At 43.0% G+C, this 15,116-nt stretch overlaps 1 protein-coding gene and 1 long non-coding RNA gene across 3 annotated transcripts in view; one reads left to right on the top strand and one right to left on the bottom strand.

Annotated features, from left to right (window-relative positions):
• The window catches only part of EGFR (epidermal growth factor receptor), a 160,936-nt gene that overhangs the window by 37,927 nt on the left and 107,893 nt on the right, over positions 1–15,116 (top strand). The gene's annotated exons all lie outside the window — the stretch shown is intronic.
• Positions 3,084–4,371, bottom strand: LOC134562787 (uncharacterized). The gene is made up of 2 exons (XR_010083266.1): positions 4,080–4,371; positions 3,084–3,848 (listed from the first exon to the last, which is right to left on the bottom strand). It is a non-coding gene; the product is annotated as an uncharacterized LOC134562787 (long non-coding RNA).

Raw genomic sequence — 15,116 nt, 5'->3', positions numbered from 1 at the left:
CATAGCTATTAAGATGTGATATTGTCAGTCTTTAACTCTGGAAGCTTGTACGCAAAGCTGACTGGTGTAAAAGAAGAGTTTAAGATGGGTTCTTGTGAAGAAATGCTCGTCTTTGTTGGAAGAAGGAGTATGGCTACCTCAGTCAGGCAGGGATTCATGTGGGTTCAATAGCACTCTTTAGGGAAGTCCTGGTAGCATTTGGAATATTATGTTGCAGAGTTGCTGAAAGATTGTTACATTTTTCATACGTTTAATCTGAAGAGATTTCAAAAGAATTATCCAGAGAGACTTTTTCTAAAATACAGTATCCACAGTCGGTGACTTTCTCACAGTGTTGCTACTGCTCCATGGTTACCATCCAAGTTCATGTCACGAGTTGCAGTGGGATAGTCCTCTTGCTGCTTGCAGCCATGCTGGAACTGGTTTTCACAATGTACAGTCTTTCATCAGTGTTTAATCTTGGATTACATTTGTTTTTTTTCTCCATTCTGCTGCTAGTTTAGTCTTATCCTGCAGATCTCTGCAAACGGTGATGGCTTGTCATGTGGTACTCTTATGGTCTTTTGAGTGGTTCCTCCTTCTCAGTTTTGCAACAATATATTGAGATAATGCTGGATCGCCAAGTCTTGTGAGAACATTGTTATTAAACTGTGGCCCATAGTCTCCCTTCGGAGGTTGAATGATAAAAAACAGATGGGGTCAATTTACACATTAAGAAAAAAAACTTGAAAAGTAAGTGAACAGGAAATAAGCACTGCCCTCATACTGCCTTTTGTTAATTTCTGATTCTTTTCCCTTCATAATTACTCCCCTGTGATGCCAAGTGTTCTTGGAATTATTTGGGTTTGGGGCTTTATTCTTCCCAGCCGTGTCCTCTCTGTAAAAGTTCCTGACTTTTGAGTCACTGTAGGGGAGGCTGCCTACATAGCCCATGCTGCTTCCCCTTGCAGATGGGCAGACCAGGCATTTTGGACAGTCCTTGTAAACGATGAGGGAGGGAGTCTGCAGGAGGAAGGAAAGCTATTATACAAAATCTCCTGAGACTGACTTCCACTCTTAAGCAGTTGCTGAAGCTGGGTCATCAGCTGTCACTGCAACACTGCTACCCCTGGGGACCTGAACCTCATAATCAGCACTGTCAGCTGGACTGCCAGAAAAGACATTAAGTAGGGGTTAAAAAGGAAGAACTGATACGTAAACTATATAAAAGAGCAGGGAGAAATCATGAGTTGGAAAACTCTTCCTTCTAGTTGCTTTCTTGATGGGTTTTTTTATAGCAATGCTCTCTCCCTGTAATGGTTTTAACCTTTGGTCTAGAGTTTGCTTCCTGCCAATATCTGCCAGCAGACATTTGTGTTGGAAAACAGGGATTAACCAAGCAGTGTAGGATTAATTCCATATTTCTTTTAGCATTTTCTGCTCAAGGAGAACTTCATAGTGCCTGAAAACATCTGAAATTCATACTAAAGCTCACTTAATAGCTTGAAGATTTTACTACTAAATTTAATTGGGGTTTAAATATTTTCAGATAATCTCTGACTTTTAAAGCCTAAAATTCCAAATGAGAAAAGTAGGTTTTGTTATCTCAAATGTCTTTGCAGTGATAGTTTGCAGGTGAGGAAGGCCACCAGATTTCTTAAATATAGTGCCACCAAAGGAACTTGGTTTGGTGGTCTAAGGTAAAATGATGAAACTCTTTAGGCCTACATTTCACAAATACAAGGAAAAAAAAGAAGTGGAATTTCTATTATAGTTTCTTGTAAATGGAGAGACATCTAGTGTAATAACAGCAGATCCTTTCATAAAATAGAAGGTGTCCCCAAACATTTACATGCACAAGCATATAAGTGCATTTTCACTTTACAATAAAGCCAGACCTAGACAAAAAGCCTGGATCTAGCACTGCAGTTTAGGCTCCTCACAGATTCAGCTACTTAAACGGTGGCTGTAGGAGGTGAAAAGCTTAGCTCTAGTTCTTGTCCACTTGCTGCTTCATGCATTCCCCAGTAGTGAGTCTGCACTGACTGTTTGAAGACCACTGGGAATGGGGCTTGGAGGGGTTTCTCTCAAACCAAGTCTGCAAGCTCCTCTCTGTTCTTCTGTGTATCTGCAGCAATCTACTTTTTAAAAACGTGTACTTCCTTGAGTCTAAATACACTCTTTAAAAGATCCCTCAAAGAAATGCCTGAGAATGTTTGAGAAAAAGGGAAGAAAATCTGCTCAATGTCTGTGTCATGCCTTAGCTTTGGAACTCAGCAGTAGGCAGATTTTTAAGAATGGCTTTATTAGTTAAGTAGACTTGTTTAAGAGTTTGAGTTAAAATGAAGAGGAAGGTGTGGACTACCTTGCTGTATCAGCTGAAATAGGAGGCTCTCAAGTGCCTACAGGAGAGTTTCTCTTCCTTAGAAAGATATTTTTCTTGCTGATTAATCCTTTTAGAGCTCTTTAGACCAGGAACCACGCTGGTATAGTGGAGTCAGAGGTCTGAAAACACTGAAAATGCATTAGGGACAGGGAAGGTGAAGGGGTCATGGCACCTGCAAAATGTCCTATGAATAATACACACCCAGCTCCAGAAGAGGTATGGTAGGTGGCATGTCCTGACAATGACAGGGAGGACTTTTGTCAGGGCATCTTCCTTTAGCTGCATACAAGCCCTCAGCCTCAGGCTCTCTTCAGGGAGGAGCTTTGTGCTTTTCTTAAGCCTTTTGGCAGACTGGGGAAGTTGTTTCTTGTGGGAGGCTTTTGTGAGGCATGACTGGAAGGACAAGGGTGAGGTGCAGTATTAAACAGTGGCCAAGTCTGATGGACAGTTTGATCTATACTGTGTGGATGCCTCTCCCCAGCTTACTATTTTTGGCTTGTAATGGCTTCACAAAGATGTAAATCCCACTTCATTGTCCTTTGCCCATCCAGTCTCAAGATTTTTATTTAAAAATTAAAAGAAAAAAAAGGAAGAAGAAAAGCTGAATTATTGTCATGGGTTAACACTGGCCAGATGTTAGTGCACCCATGAATATATGTTTTTTCTCTAACAACTCCTGTGGGATGTGATCAGGAACAGAGCAGAGCAGGCTTAAATCTTGAAAACAAAAAAACCCACCAAAACTTTATTAATTACATAAGAACAGGGACAGAAATACTCTTAAACACACACAGAGACAGAAATAAAAACTTCTTAGAACATTTCTTCTCCCAGTTTCTACCTCCCCGCCCATCACTCTTCAAAGACCAACTCTTGGGTTTTAGATTAAACAATCACCACTCAAAAACAAACTAATCTTCAATTCAGCAAGGGAGAGAGGAGTCTCTCTCGCACCACAGACTGTTCCTCAGAAAACACGGGTCCACCCCTTATGTGTTTCCATGTCACCCATAGCACCGCCCGGAGAAGTCTGCTAAGGTGACACTCTCTTTTTCCTATGTCCAGCGCTCTCACCGCTGTCTCATAGGCCAAAACTACATACAGGGCTTTTTAAGGATGCTGCATGCCGAGCTCTCCCCTTTTCACCCAGGGGCCGGGGTTCCAGGAGCAGGTCTGCCCTGAGGGCAGAGGGCACCACCTCACCCTCCCCCTCTCTTCTCTGCTCACTCCAACTCTTCAAGTGCCAGTCACTGTAGCAAAAGCAAGGGCAGCTGCATCCACCCAAAAATGCAGTTTATGTTCAAAAGAGACTCAAGTTCAGTCCATGGCTGACATTATGCAAGAAAAGTCCAGCTCCAAGGCTACTCCTCTCATTCTTCCATCGAGTTCCTTCCAATCATGCTTTATCATCTCGGTCCCAGGCCGCTGCCCTCTCTCCGAAAACCACCAGTCATGAGAATCAATGTCTAAGAAAAGTTTCTTTCTGCCAAGCAAGGGTTAACAGTTTTTTCTCGGCAGGGTGCTGCAGGCGGAGGCACTCCCAGGCTCGGCAACCCCCACATGGCTGAGCACCTTCTCCCGGAGTTTGGGGGGGAGGAGGGGGGTGAGCACACACAGAAGGCACTTCCACAGTTTTCTACCCCTCCATCCTGGACGGGGCAGCTCAGTTCCAGTCTTGTCCCTTCTCTTCTCCCCCCCGGGGGCTCCGGCTTACCTGAGCCGACCACGTGTTTCCCCTCCCCCACCCAGCCTCGTGGCCGGGCAGGGGAAGGAGGCCTCACACGTCCCTCTGCTGAAACCAAGATCTGAAAAGAGGCCGAACCCCCTTGGGGGTCCTGCTTTTAACTCTTTGTGTCCTCAGAGGCGTGTCCAAACCTCCGAGTGACCAATCCAGGTGCCAGCAGAAAAGCTGATTACTGATTGGACTGCCCACATCCCCCTGGAAAAATTCACTTCCCCCCCAACCACGACAATTATGTAATTCAGTACCAGTTGGCTTGATGCCCGAGCAGACACTGGCTGTACTGCAGCTGTCATGAAGGTGGTGTGAAGGCACAGAGTCAAAACTAATGTCACATCACCTGCCCCAGATAACCCATCAGAAATGCTGTCGTGTGCCTGTGGCAGACCTGAACCCCTCATGTCCTCCTGTGGGACTCTTACCGTGGGTGATCAAGGAGGCAAAGCTTTCAAGTCCTGCTGTTCAAACCAAAGAGGGAGGTGGGAGGGTTAAACACTACGCACCATGGCTCCAGCAGCCATGTCTCAAGGGACAGCATTACCAAGAGCACATTTTCCCCTGTCAAACATCAGGCTTTGGCATCTCTTCTTTTTTAATATATCAAGGATAGATATGCTGTGGCTCTGGTATGAAAAAGAATCTGCTGGAAGAGTCTGCCTGGTTCCTGAGCTGCAAGCCAGTGAAATTTTGTGGCAAGTCAGTTCTTGAGTGAAGGCTAAATAGCAAGACCTGGGTGGGGTTTGCCTCTGCCTTTAGAAGTAATCTGAGTTGTCTGTGAAGGGCCAAAGCAATTTTTGGTTCTTTGATGTAAGAACCAGCCAGTTCTTGACCGTCTTGAGTCTTTCTGTAGAAAATAAATTCACCACTGGCACTGTTTGAATAAATGAAGAAAATAAACTGAGTTAGAGTTAGTTTCTGAGGTTGTTACATCCTTTTGTGAAGTATCTGGATCTGGTAAAAGAAACATCACCAGTGCCAACAAGAAGGGGGGAAAAGAGGAGCTGTTTGCTCCTCTGCTTCCTGCTGGTGTCCTTGCCTCCTGCCTTGATAAGGTTTCCTCCAGCTCTCACTCCCTGCTGTAAATGTGCCTGTGCTGCATTGGTGGGGGCTGTGCTTTTCCTCCAGCACCAGTGTCCATGGTCATATAGCTGTCATCTCAGGTCAGCCCTCTTCATTGCTCCATCCAGCATTTTATCTGCACTGACCTGGACTTCAAAACAAGGGTAGAAAACTGTCTCTGCAATAGGAATGATTAATAAGGACTTGGGATCTTTTATTTGTGCGTTGGAGAAGATGAAAAAGCAAGGCTTGCCTGAAGATGGATCATCAGAAATTAGCAAAACAAACAAGGTAAAGCAGAGCTCCTTATGCCCATGTGATAATCTGCTTCCCTTGTATGGTACCTGTAATTCTGGCTTTTTTTAGTAAATAAGCTATGGACACTGAACCTGATGGGAATTAAAACCTAGGTGGCGTGCTCAGGATAGGAAGGAAATGTAAGCCAAGAGTTTCAGTGTTTGGGTCCCTCAGCCTCTGCTAGCAGAGCTAGGGCCAGTACATGCAGAGGGAGGAAATGGGTGCATGCTCAGTTGCCTGAGCTGTTTGCTAAATAGGGGCATGTCTGTGGGTCTGTGCCACAGAGCAGTGAAAGTCTGAAACATTAACTGTCCACCTGAGGACCTGTTTCCCTCTATTTTTTAGAGAACTGCCAAATAGGAAAGAAAGTTAAAACCCGTGGATAGGTGTTAACCTCGGCTCTGACATATTATTCAACCTCAGTTCAGCCTAATGCTGTGAAAAGCAGAGATAAATGAAGAGAAAAATTAAAGAGATGAAGAGGAGAAAGAGTAGACCTGCAGTAATAATTTTTTTCCCCAGTTCACGAGAAGGCAGTAGGGTAGGGGTAGGGTAGATAGCCATCTTGCTCGTAGGCAAAAGCCACTTCTCCTTTTAAGGCCTCTTTTGTATGTGGGATGCTTTAATGAACAGTGGGAGTTTTCTACTGGAAAAGACAGAAAAAGAGCTAAGGTCATTTGTACAGTTGAAAGTAATATATTTTTCTGCTACACTGAAGGAAAGTTCTGACCAAACCTTCAGTGTTCTTTTAACTGATTACTTCCATATGGACTGACTTTTTGTGATCAAGTAATGTTAATGCAGCTGAAACCAAAGCAGGTCTTAATTCCTGTACTTACCACTGCAGAAAATGCACCTCTTTACATGCACATTAGTTACATTTTATTCCAGCTTTATAGTGTTTCGGGGGGGAATTTCTTTACCTGCATAAGAACAAGCTACTGAAACCACTACTGCGCTGTTGGAGGGAGTGGGCCCAGTACACAAACAGGAGCCTTTCCAGCACCCCAGAAGAAATGCTCTGCATATTGTTGATTGTTTAAAGTTTCCTTTTTTTCTGTTTTTAGGATACTAATGAAATTTAAACTAAACTAGGAAATTAATAGAAATATTTACAGTGCAGCTAGAATAATTTGTGGCATTAACACAAAAATAAACATTCCCAAGAAAGGATTGGAAAGCAGAGTTATATCATAAAAAGAAATAGCCAGCACATTCCTTTTGTCCCATCTTCCAACCTGTCACTTGTGTTTGTCTCTCCCAAATACCATGGACTCTTTGCACATTTATTTAATTTAAATAAAGCATACAGCTCTATATCTTTTTTAATATTGGGTCAGAGAGCATAACTGGGACAATCTGTAAAGAAATGAAAAATATAAATATTTTAGCAAGTGAGCAGCTGCTGCATTTTCACTTTTTACTGTATATACTACTATTGAAGGTACTGGGAAGAGAGATGGGGCTGGAGGGGAAGGAGGGCAGCGAGATGGTATGTAAAGGGAAGCTGAGAAAATGCGTTAAAATGACACATCTTGAGAGAATCCATTTGAACAGTGGAGATTTACAAAGTTTTGTCCTACTCCATGGCAACTTGGGTACACAGATCAAACATGTCATAGGAGTCACATGGGGCAGGTGAGCCTTGAGCCAAAAAATTCGAGAGGGAGCAGTATGAGGGGGCGGGAGATGCTGGAAGACTTGGGAGACGCCTGTGTGCTGCACAAGAGCAGCAGGCCTAGCTGAGGAGGAAGGAGGGTTTGGTGCCCATCATGGGCTGCCATTAGGTACAGCCAGAGATTTTACTTCTCCTTTAGAAGAGCAGATAGGTACTTATTCTTTTGGGTTTTTTTAGACAAAACCTTTAAATAAAGTCCTCTAACACTTGTTTAAGGAAAAATACATGTTGTTTTTTGTTGTTTTGCTTTTCTTTGGGGATGAGGCTTGTTCATCACTTTCCTATGGTCTGCCATGTATGACCAGAACACTTTACTCCATGTTGGCATGCTGCTTGTTTTCCAACATGCTCTAATATTTGCATTTCAATTTTGGGGCATCTTTTAATTTACTTTTGCTTATGTGTCTTGATTTGTTTATGCTGTGATAGAATTGAACATCCCAACCACTGGCATAGTCTCTTATATAGAAAGCTAAAACTAAAGCATTGGTGTAAATTTGGTGCTTTGAGGAATTTTCATGCAACACCAGCAACCTTAGATCATTCCTAATACAGCCTGATTGAGAGGGTTTCCCTTGAATGGAAATTACAGTGTGATACCATGCTGAGACACAACAGATTTCTCATGGCAGCTTAACGCATTCTCGGCTCAGCATAATTCCTAAGTCTTGTACCACTCAATATATGCCATTATCTTAGCTCAGTGGGTCTGTCTGAATTGACAGATTAATGGCAAATTGTCTTGTTCTGTTCAACTTCGTAGTAGAATATAGGAATTAAAAAAAAAAAAAGAGAGAGAGAGACAGATGAGCCGACTTCCTAAAATAGTCTTTATGGAAGCTTAATGTCCCCTGCAGCTAGAGAATGTGCATGCACTGAAATGGGAAAGCATGCTTCTCCATGGCATTGTTGGGGATAGTGGATTAGTGCAGCTGAAACAAGGATTTGTTGCATGAAATTCTGACTGTGTAAAACTGGGTCTCCACTATCTGCAGGTGAGACAGTCAGGAGGTGAGCTCCTGTAATGCTCATTCCTGGGGTGGGTTACCAGTGGTCCCAGGCATGACCAAGGTCCCCTTAGAAAAAGTGATGCTCAGGCTGATAATGAAGTATGGCCCTGAAAATCCTGTTCTAGGACAACCCATGGAAATACATATAAGGAAAGCAGGGATGAGGCATCCTTTATTCCAGCATGGCTCATAGTTCCTAGAGCAAATGAAAGAGCTGTGTTTAATTTGAGTCAATTTCCTAGGGTGAATGTTGGAACTGTATTCCCCTCTCCGTTCTTTTTCTTCTGGCCCATCCCACATTGTTCAGATCAACTTGGTTTGACCCCAGTAGCTGGGTCTGCTATGTTTTATGTTTTTTGGTGGCTGCCTAGAAAATATCTGAGCTCCAGGGGCTGAAGTGGAAGCACATCGTAAACAGGAGCCTGGATTCTCTCTATGCCATCCATCAAGGTGAGGAAAGGGAATCAATATGGGAAAGCTACAGGACAGAAGGAGATGTCCTCCACCTGTTACTTTAACTCCTGATGGTACTCCTGAAAACCAGGGGCTTCTAACATATTATTCTGCTTATTTTCCTTGCTGTGTTTGTATGCGTCTCTATTCTTTACCAAAACATGTTTGAAAATTATAACTGATCATGAACTCCTCTCAAAGCTTTTCATTAGATACTATCAATACCTGATCCTAGATAAATTCGAAGGGGAAAGATACGTGAAGCAGTATTACTGCTTTAAAATGTTAAGTAATTAATTACAAATTCACTATTTCTCCTTAGAGAAGACAGAGGAGGAGCAAGGTGGGCACCATGAGGACATCACAAGTATTTCTCAAACCTCTTCAGCCCTTTCATCTGGGCAGTGCTAGCACTAGAACAGAAAATACTTGTCCACTTAGGGATGAACAGTTCAAGTGGAACTTGTCTTTATTCATTTGTTTGGTTATGTGAGTGGCCTTTAGTTTCTTCTTAAAAGAATTGTTTGTTCAAACAAATTATGAAAAAGAGCAAAAGATGGTTTCGTTCTTCTCTGATAAAACCAAGGGGTTTGGGTCGTGAGAGAAGCAGCATTCTTGCAACTCCAGAGACTAAGGCAGTTTTTAGGCAGTGAGCAGTAAGCAGGTGGTGAATGTTAAATAAAGAGATCAAGGAAGGCAGCTTGTGGTTAAAAAGGAGACTGGGACACACCTGCCAGGTTCTGAAAGTGGGCTATCATTGTTTAGTCTATATTGTGTCCAAGAGGCTGGGTTGTTCTTGTGTGACAGACCAGCTGCTCAACTCCCTCAAGTCTCAAAGTTAGCAACGTAAGTCCAGAATATTAAGGTTTTGTAAGAACAGGGCTAACAAAACCTTATTTACGTAGGTTTTTGTACTCTTTCACACACTTTGAGTTCTTTTGGGCAGTGGATCAAGCAGAGTGTTTGCTGCTGCTTTCCAAGCAGGTTTGCTTCCCATTAATGAGTGGCTTCATCTTTTTATATATATCCTTCACTTCTGAGCAGTTACTTTTTAGCTGATTGGACCTAAGAGGAGGCAAGAAAGCATCAAAAATCAATACAGCATCAAAAATGAGTCACTTCCCTTACCTATATGGTTCACTGGAAAAACTTCACTTCTTTCTTTCCTAAGACCTTTCTCAATAGTTTATCTAAGACAAGCTTTTATTTTTTTAATCTTAAGATGGCATCTTGTGAGCTTCGGTTAGTTTTTCTGACATTTGTGGTATATGCAGTAGTATAAATTGGAGGAACATTTTAAAAGAATGGATGATTCGATCCCCTTTATTTAATACTTGACCAGGGAGGATACCTTATTTCGTCTGCTGCTTCCTGGTTTGGGGAATGAATGGGTTGAAGAAACAGCACACACAAGCTCATCTTCATGAGAAAACCTTCTAAGCTGATCCCAGCTACTGGTTCCACCACTGCCCACTGAAATTGCAGCTAGGATGGGCTTATTCCTGGGGTTGAAAACTCCAGGGTGACTCAGGTTTGGAGGAAAGTGAGAGGCGTGGAGCTGATTGACTCACTGGGTCAGCCAGGATCGGTGTAGTGGGCAGAGATCCCCACCAGGCTCGGTGGCCTGGTATGGCTGAGTGGGAACACTGGAGGCTGATGGAAGCAAACGTGCTCCATCGTTACTTGTGTCCCTCAGAGTCGTAGAGTTTTGGGGTTAGAAGGGATCTTAGGGATAATCTAGTTCCAGCTGCCCTGCCATGTGCAGGGACACCTTCTGCTTGCATAAAGTCCCATCCAGGCTAGCCATCCCCATCCTCTGTGGATGGGGAATAGGAATTGCAGTTGTTGCTAAAAGCAGTTCATGAGACTGTGGATGTATAGCATAGCTTTAAATTATACTCTGTGATCTCCACACCATATTGTTGTCCTGCATTACAGTGTGTTACCAGAGTTCTTTCTTCTTGCTCTTCCTTCAGTGAATGCAGAAAACTTTCAAAGTTTTATTACCAGTACTTGCAACAAAAGATGGCAAGCAAAGACATTTGCCTGTGTACTTTAGTCTGTTTTCTGGAGCAAGTTTTTTGAGGGTAAACACTTCTGGTTAGTACTGGTCAAAGCCAAATCAAAGATCTTGTATGTACTTGCAGACAAGAACATATTTTATTCCGTTTTCAACAGTGCCAATTGATGACAATTGACATTTTCTTCAGAGCCCAGTATCCTGGAAACAAGTGATTAAATTATAAAATTATTTAAAAAAAAACCCAAAAAACTCTCACAAACCCAAACAAGCCCACCCAAAATTCTGGGTTTAGTCTTCCTGCTTGAAAATGTTATGAAATAAGACATCAGTGCTTCCTAGGGTTTGAAATGTAAATAAATACAGCTCTCTCTCCACGTTTGTTATCATACATTTATTTTTATAAAACTCCTTTATACCTGTTTACTTTGATACTTCTGAAAAAAATCCAGGTGATTGTAGTAAACAATTCAAACACATAGGGGTTTTCTCTGATTAGACCTAACATGTGTTAATAACACATGTATTAATAATTCCAAAATGCTTCTTAATCCATATAATAGCTGCAGGTTTCTTCTTAATAGGTTTGAAATTTTCCCATTTGAAATTAGGTTTATTTAATTATAGTTGGATTAGGCACAGGATTGTGCACCTTCAAGGAGCAGCCTTGAAGGACTGTGCACTGTGGAGCAGCCTTGAAGGCAAGATTTTTGTTGTGCTTGGTGGTGGTATCGAGCAGGGTGGTGAACCAAGCCTTGGCACAATCTCCAGAACTGGTAATTTCAACATTATAGGGTGTGCAAGCACCTCTGTAGACTCACTTCTGAGTTAACAGGCCCCCAGTCTCTCCCAGATTGCTTGTGGTTTGGTGTTCCCATTAGCTCTGAATGTAAGCTCTGATTCCCTGTAGTGCTCAGAAGGAGGTAAGCCCTCTGAAACTGAGATGGCTGGGAAGAAGGATGGTTACTGGGGGAATCCAACCTGGTGTCAAGCTTCTTTCCCCCTATTTTTTTGGCCGGCTCCAGCACCGCATAGATGAGAGCAGGGCTTGGCAGCTGCTCAGGGCTAATGTGCCAGACTGTATTTTCCTTTCCCAAATTAAGCATGCTGGTACAGTGTCTGTGAGAGGTAGTGGTTCCTGGCTCCTAGCTTTTGCTGAGTTTGGAAATCACTGAAAGCCAGGAGCTACTGTGTGCCAGTGAAAACTGGCTTCATACCACAGCAGGCCAGCTTGGTTTAGAGCATCCTGGAAATGATGGAGAGCCCTGTGTGAAAGCTCATTTTTAAGATGTTTTACTTTGCCTATGCTCAGACTTTTCCTCCTCTGTTCCCAGTGAGCTTTAAAATAATTTCTATATTTGCTCACTTAATGGTAGTATACTTTTTTCCTGCCCAGATTTTTGCCTCTGAAATGAGGGTGCAGACATGATGTTATCTGTCTCTCAGCCCACCACACTGGCTAGTGAATGAGTGAGAACCACAGCTTCTGTCAGGTCTGACAGCAGGCTGGCTTGCTTTCTGCAGGGTGCTGAAGAGATGCCTTAATCCCAGCTGTTTCCAAGGGCAAGCCCTGGGTCTTTCCAGTTCTTATGTGCTTATACTTTCCAGGGTTTTAAAAACTGATTGTGCCCAAAAGCCCCTTTTTGCAGCTGAGATGGAAGCTTCAGAAGTATTCTCCAGACTGCTGGAGCTTCATCTAGGTGTTTTCCCTTCCTGTCACTGCAGAGTGGTATTTGCAGGCTGTCAAGGAAGGTCCTTGCTGGGCCTGGTATAGCAGCTCAGCAGTGGTTGCAGCTGCTCCCAAGATTCCTGGGTGCTTTCAGATAAACAGCGGTGTTGGTATCTTCATCCCAGCCATCAGCCCAAACCTGTAATTACTTTGACTCTGAGCTATGTCCCTTCACTTCTCCTACCCCTGTTAAACCTGTTCATGGCAGCCAGAAGTTGCTTGGCCAATACCAATGCTCTCCTGTTACAATACAGGGCACATGCTCGCGTCTGTGTTGCCTTCGATGCTCAGGCCAGCTGCAAATGCTATGCCTGGCTGATGAAGCATGTCTCAGGCTGTGCTGCCTTGCTGGTCGAATGGTGTAGCTAAAAGCCTTTTACTGAGTTTTTCCTTTGTTTTTTGCTTTCAATTTTCCACTGCTGTGGTATTGGGCTATGACATTTATCTGCAACTGGTTTCCTTCTATTCAAGTGAGATGGACAAATGGAAACTGGTAAGGTGGGAAGTAAGTAATAGTGAGATCACATGAATTCTCCCAGCATGGGAGTTCCCTGAGTGTTTTTCAGGTTAACAAAGCAAAGCTGCTGAGTCTGGTTGCTGTTTTTGTAAGGATTCATCCATCCGTTCCCATGTTCTGTCCTCAAAGCCTCTGAAGTTTAGACCAAGCAGAAGCTACCTCTGATGTTCTGGGTTATCTTTTTTCCGTGAGACTTGGTCAGCCTCTTCCATAGCCATTTACAAATAAACACAGGAATCAAATTCTGCTCCATTTACAAGTAAGTCAACCTCATTGATTTCAATGGGACTGCTGCAGACATAAGTCAGCGGAATATGTGCTCCATGTTTTGCTAAGTTGTTGGCAGAAGGTGGATTTGTACAAGCTCACCAGAGCAGAGATTGTCTTTACATGAGAAAAACAACACTTAGTACAACAGTCCCTGATTCGGTTTCCTCAGAGGTGCAGAAATAACAAATACACTAGACCCGGTTACCAGCACTTAAAAGGATAACTTCATCCCTAGTTCTTCACCCAGATGTAAGAGGGAGATATATTTAGAATAAAGCCATTTCCCCCACTACCACCACATACAAACAAAGCTGTGCAGTTGTAGAAATACTTGAGGCAACATGTGCAACTGATTCCCACTGGGTTTGTAACTGAGGAGACACACGGTGGGAACAGCTTGGAAGAAAATCTTCAAAGACTACATAAGGACAGTAGTGCCTTTGCAGTGAGAGCCCTACAAACTTTGCTTTTAGAAAACACTCTGACACTTGCAATCTGAAAGAGAAATCTGAAGCAGGTTGAAAGGGAAAAAATATCAAAGACATCCCTTTCTTTTCATTCCCCTTTGTGCCCAAGTTTCCCTACTATCCTCCTTTAGACTCGTTCACCAAAAAAATGAGCAGGCTGTGGAAACGCACAAGGTAAAATTCACACTACTTCAGTTTTGCCCCTCTGCTTAGGCTTGTGAGAGGCTCAAAGATGCCCTCTGTGAGCTTGATAGCTTCTGGTTATGTTGTGGGTCCCCTAACAGTGATATGAACTCTGAGCCAGCTCTTTCCCTTCCCTGAGGCATTCTTCAAGTCAAGAGCAGCACAACTGTCTGAGATGCTGATGGGTGCTCTGCTTTTGCAAACAGGCTGCAGATATTTGCTCCATTGCCTTTCAAACAGCTCGGGCAGTACCAGAACATTGGTAGTCATTGGTAAATACTTCTGTGAGCAGAGGATAAACCACCAAGGGCTGCCTGATTTCTTCCTATACGTCTTCCCAAAACATAGGTTGAAAATAACCATTGATTATGTCCCCCCGATTTATATATCCCCTAGAAGAACTGTGCACAGAAAGCATATATGACACCTGCTCTCCAAGTAGAATCTGTAGATGCATTGCACACACCTCCCCCATCACGTTGGAAATGCTCCAAATGTGTCTTTTTCAGCTATTACCCTCAAGGCAAACATTCCCTGGTGTTGCATGTAGTACCTCTGTGTGAGAGGAGCAGAATGTGAGAGAAGTGATTGGATCATGAGCTTTCAGAAGTACCCTCACGTGCTTCAGCTCCCCTGCCCTGAAACTGCAAAATGTACTTTAGCATTGGAGTCTGCTCCCCCGCCAGCAGAGTTCAGCTTCTAGCAGCAGTGCTGGGTTAAAGTCCCTGCAAATGAACCCACTGTTGAAAGCAACTTAGACCAGCTGAAAAGATCATTAAACTAGGTGCTTGGGGCTTTCAAATGCCTGTGTTCTCAGTATGCCACTGTGTAGCCTTTCTTCAAAAGGCTGTAAGAGTATTACATGCTAATCCCAATTAAATTCAAAATATCCCTGGGTGTTTACCACTGTTACCCTCTCTTTTTCATTCTTAATTGCATTGTAGCTGAATAACTCTGTATCCACATTGGATTATTTATGAATAGCATATTGAGTTGTACTCTTTTTCATTTCACAACAGGGATCTGCTTTTACAGGATTGGTGTAGTCTGAAATGTCTGCCTTTCAAGGCCTTAGTCTTGTCACGAATCAAATAACAAGAGTTGTTTGGCTTGGTTGTTTTTCTTTTTTTTTTTATAGGTATGTGGTTTCTCAGTGAGATATTCACCTTGTAGGATAAAAACATGGTAAACAAGGTCTATGATCTATCAATACTGGGTTTGGAGATTTGAGCATCTATGTATGTATGTCATATACATATACACACTGATGCTTTGGGAGGAAAATAGTGAGAATATGTAAAACAGCACAAGTTATTTGGTTGCAATA

The sequence above is a fragment of the Prinia subflava genome, chromosome 1, assembly GCF_021018805.1.
Source record: "Prinia subflava isolate CZ2003 ecotype Zambia chromosome 1, Cam_Psub_1.2, whole genome shotgun sequence".
Lineage (NCBI taxonomy): Eukaryota > Metazoa > Chordata > Aves > Passeriformes > Cisticolidae > Prinia > Prinia subflava.
The sequence above is the reverse complement of the archived record's forward strand: the minus strand, read 5'-3'. Positions and strand labels throughout refer to the sequence as shown.